Raw genomic sequence first — 5,373 nt, forward strand, 5'->3', positions numbered from 1 at the left:
TTGACCTTGGTCTTCATCATCAGACCCCTAATAAGAGACACAACTCATCTAGGTAGAAAGTTCTCAGCAATACGAATTAATCAAGGCCAAACACAAGGTAGTTACTGTTAACTGTTAAGGAGTTCCCTTAATTGTCCTTGGTCTTCCTCACCAAACCCCTAAATGACAGTCACAACCTATCATAGCTGGGCATTAACTCGTTAATCCGTTAATCGTTAATTAACGAAGTTAACATTTTGATTAACGGATTAACTTTTAAGTTAACTTTTAAAAATATTAACGGACACGTTAACTTCCGTTAATATGCAGAAGTCCGTTAATCGTTAATCCAATGCCTACTATTTACCGCGCGACGCGAAAAACAGGTTCAGAGAAGTAAGAAATGATGAATGATTTATTTTTCAAAGAAATCAACAAATTGCAATATTTATGTTAAATATATAGATAAAATCAACAAAAAACAAATTTTGACACTTTTCCCCAGTGCTCATCCTTATTTTTCCAATGGTGATCTCACACAATGATATAAAAATGTAATATTACACAGTCATATTAACGGATTAACGATTAACGTTAACTTGCGTTAATTCTTTCGGAGTGTAACGCTTTAACGTTTAACGAAGCTAACTTTTTTTGTAGCGGATTAACGATTAACGAAGTTAACTATTTGATTAACGGTGCCCAGCTATGCAACCTATCTATGTGGAAAGTTCTCATTGAGACAAATTAATCAAGCCCAAACACAAGGTAACTGCTGTAAATCGCCAAGGAGTTCCCTCATCTGTTTTATGACTCCATCATCAGATCGATTTTAAACCTTCATAATTTTGTATTTCTTAAAGGCACTAAATGGAAAAGTTCACGAACACACTAGACACCCATATAATTTTCGAAAGTTCCCCTCAATTTCTCCAGGATTCCATCATCAGATCTTGTCATGATGGCAATGGGACCAAATGGGGACTATACCGTTTCAAACAAAAAAAGAATTTTTGAAATCGGTCCAGGCGTCTTTGAGTAATCGGTGTACATACATAAAAAAAAAAAAAAAAAAAAAATACCGACCGAATTGAGAACCTCCTCCTTTTTGAAGTCGGTTAAAAACAAGCTTTCAACTTGTCATCCAAAGTGAAGTAGGTGAGCAAGTAAGCAAGGCGTAGCCAAGGCGTTTCCGTTACGTGATTGAGGCGTAATAATGAGTTTTGACTGTAGACGTAAATGGGAGTATGTTTTATTGTACGTCTTTTGTGATATAAACGGCTGTTCTTGGTTTGATTAAAGTTTGCTTTTAACAGCTTCAGAGCCCAGTGCTCGCTCCGTTATGTGAATGGACAGTAGGTGTAGACACTTTGGGTAGTTACCACTATCCCACATTCACAAAAATTAACTTAATTCCATCTAAATATTCTGTCAATGATAAAGTAGAGAAATTTTTATATAATAAAGCAGATTGGGATAAATATTTTAAGAAATCCAAGGAGTATTTTGAGTATATGACATTTAATGAACTAGATCCTTTACAGTCAGATAACAAATTTTGTGAAATTTTGAACATTTTAAAAAAAGAATGTATTCCGCTTGTTAAATTTGAGGGTCCAAGAACTATTAAAGCTCCCGCTCCTTGGTGGGATGAAAATTGTGCTGTAGCAGTTAAAAATTCCAAAGAGGCTTTACAATTATATAGGCGAGTAGGGTTAATGGTAAATTATATAAATTATAAAAAAATAGATGCACTTAAAAAAATAATCATTAAAAAAGCAAAGAAAGATAGTTGGAATAAACTTTGTTCATCATTTAATAGATACACTCCTATAACTTATATATGGAATTATATGAAAAGATTTAAACGAATAAATAACCAACCGAAACTTAAAAATGACGTATGGATTCCAAATTTCATCTCAAAACTTAAACAGAATAATAATAACACAAACTCAATCAACTCTTTTTTTGAATACAACAATGACAATGAAAATTCCATGTGGCTACTAAATCCATTCACCTATGCAGAATTCAATATAGCACTTCAATCAAAAAAGGAATCTGCACCAGGATTAGACGACATTCCTTATATAATGTTTAAAAAGTTACATAAAGCAGGTCAAATAGCTTTACTTAATGTATAATACCAATTTTGAAACAAGATAAACCTGAAGACGATTGCAATTCTTACAGACCTATATCGCTGACTTCTTGCATAGGAAAATTGTTTGAAGTAATGCTTAAACTAAGATTGGACTACTTTGTAGAAACTAATAATTTATTACCAGGTTTTCAATATGGTTTCCGTAGAGGTAAAAGCGCATCAGAGATTATAACTTCATTTATATATGATATGAAGAATTGTCAATTGTCTAAATCCACAGCAGTATGTATATTTTTGGATATAGAGAGGGCTTATGATAATGTGGACTTAAACCAGCTCATCAATTGTCTTCATGAAATCGGTATCCCTGGAAAAATGTTAAAATGGCTTTCAAATTTTTTTAATAATAGACACTTTTATGTTAAGTACAATAATATACTCCATGGGATAAACCAAACTAGTAAAGGTCTTATGCTAGGTTCAGCATTGTCACCAATCTTGTATAATTTATACACCTCACAAATTAAAAATTTTTTATTAGATGTTAAAATTTTACAATTTGCGGATGACTTGTTAATGTATAGTGTAAATAGAAATATAGAAATAGCTAAAAATACTATTAATTCTGTACTGTTCCAGTAGCAGTCTTATTATAAAAATTTGTTAAAATTAAATATCAATACTTCCAAAAGTTCATGTATGATTTTTGGCAGCCCAGTGGGGAATAACATCAAATATAATGGTACAGATATTCCATTTGTAAATCAAAAGAAATTTTTGGGTGTAATTATCGATAATAAATTAAAATTTTACAGACATATTAATTATATTAGCAAAAATGCGATAAAAGGCATTAATTTATTGAGATGTTTGACTGGAACGTTTTGGGGCTCTGATCCTAAAGTCCTATCTCTATTATATAAAAGCATGGTCAGAAGTCACTTTGATTATAGTTTCCTTGCATATATGCAAGCCAATTCCACATTATTAAAAAAACTTGATGTTATTCAAAACATTGGCTTGCGCATAATAGTGGGGCTATGCGCTCTACACCTGTTAATTCAATGGAAGTAGAGACTTGTATTTCTCCTTTAATTGTAAGACGCATATATTTAGCTGAAAGATTTTGCTTGAAAGCTCTATCGTCGAGCTCCTCAATAGTGAACAAACTTTTGCTTCCAAATAGTCTACTAACTGTAACTAACCGTGGAATTCATAGTCGTAGTAGGGGGCCCCTAAGGGGATTATTCAGCCGCTATGTGTCGAATTCAACCTTTATGCATTTCATAGACAAAAGAAACCCCTCACTTGACAGAAGCTGGCGGCTGACTGCTGGTTTACCGATAACTGTCAGCCAAACCGTCCCCTGGTACTTTTTTTTGTTATTAATCGTGATTTATTTATTAAAAAGTGGACTTGGAAAGTGTTAAGACTGTGTATAAACAGCGAGTTATATCAGTATCCAAGATAAATATTCGCAATTGCGTAAATCCAGTTTAATACTATGGCGATATGGAATGTACGAAAGATTCTCATATTAGGCATTAATATGCCTCTGTTTGATGAAAAATGAACACAGAAGACCCAAGAGAGGAATACCAATACCGCTATTATTATGCATTCTAGCAGCACTTCGATTCTATGTAACGGGATGTTTCCAGGTACGTACCTTTGTTCATTAACAATAATTTTTTGTTCATGAAGACGCCGCGCGGTTTCACCCTGTGTGGTTTCCATTTCCATAAGAATACGGGGATAAAATATAGCCTATAGAGCTCGGGGATAGTGTAGCTTCCCAACAGTGAAAGAATTTTTTAAATTGGTTCAGTAGTTCCAGAGCCTACATACATACAAACAAACAAATCTTTCCTGTTTCTATTATTAGTAAAGATAAATTAGGAGTAGCTATAAAACCAATTAGCCCAGTGGGTATGACCTCTGTCTTTGATTATGAGGGTGTAGGTTCCCAACAGTGATAGAATCTTTTAAATCAGTTCAGTAGTTCCAGATCCTATTCAAAACAAACAAACAAATTTTTCCTGTTTATAATATTAGTATAGATAAATTAGGAGTAGGTCAAAATCCATATAGCCCAGTTGATATGACCTCTGCCTTCTATTCGGAGGGCGCAGGTTCAAATGCTGTCTGAAACATGCACCTCCAAATCATTTTAGTTATGTGTATTTTATGAATTTAAATGTACATCACATGTCTCATATGTTGAAGGAAAAACATTCTCTCTACATGTGTGAAGTCTGCAATTCACATTGGGACAGCGTGGTGGACCTTATCCCTCTCATTCTGAGAGGAGACTCATGCTTAACATACTCATGATGAAGAATTTAATTAGTTTGTTTGTAATCTAACCTATATAAATGTTAGGTATACCTATCTAGTTTTGATTTAGGAAATATATAACCTACATAAATGTAACCAACATAATGTTTATTTTCAGACTGTAGGTGCAGTCCATCAAGCATTCTAATAAATAACAGAAATGCCACAAGTCAAGCTGTATCGATGGCACACATAGGTATATATATAAACAACCCCGGAGGACCCTATGCACAGATTTAAAGAAACCGGCTATCATGGCAGGGAATAGCAGTGATGAGCTCTGAGAATACTTTAGTCCTTGAAAATCCGAGTTTTCAGATCACAGTAATTGGAAGACCCACATACCTTGAAAAGTCAGCAGCATTTAATATCGAGGTAGTAGGAGTGAGTGCAGTGTATTGTAAGGTGGTCACTCACTCTGAAATCCATAACAATAGAAAATATATACAAATCTTAACTGAATGAATGATGGAAAATAAAAATTTATTGATTCACATTTTTAATAAAGATAATTATTAAATGTTTACTTCTGCATTTTTCATTTAAGTCTGGCCCTATAAAAATATACAATAATAACAATAAGTTATATGTAAATTATGTATTTATTGTTGTTATTAATTAAACTTTGTATCACAAGGATATAGGTTTGATTTTAGAATTGCAATAAGTACTGTGTGGTTCATTATTATCAGCCCATTACTGGGCCAAGCCTACCTCCTAAATATGTAATATTATGTGATCTAAAGCTTTGTGAAATGCAATTTGACCACTATTCCTATGGATAAGCTACACTTATATTTATTCACTGCACTTACTATAAGTTGTAAAAAAATACAGCATAATAGTACCTACTTTCAAGTAATTATAGGTGGTTTTGAGTAAAATAAACAAATTTCCTCTGACAATATTTTTTTTTTATTTCAAGTAGGATTCCACATTACAAAAGTATG

General features: G+C 33.0%; 1 long non-coding RNA gene across 1 annotated transcript; it reads left to right on the plus strand.

The window, feature by feature from the left end:
• Positions 1-3,423: 3,423 nt before the first annotated feature.
• On the plus strand, positions 3,424-4,949 carry LOC128199717 (uncharacterized). Its single transcript, XR_008252289.1, has 2 exons — positions 3,424-3,747; positions 4,542-4,949. It is a non-coding gene; the product is annotated as an uncharacterized LOC128199717 (long non-coding RNA).
• The last annotated feature ends 424 nt before the right edge of the window (positions 4,950-5,373 follow it).

This window comes from Bicyclus anynana, chromosome Z (genome assembly GCF_947172395.1).
Source record: "Bicyclus anynana chromosome Z, ilBicAnyn1.1, whole genome shotgun sequence".
Taxonomy (NCBI): Eukaryota; Metazoa; Arthropoda; class Insecta; order Lepidoptera; family Nymphalidae; genus Bicyclus; species Bicyclus anynana.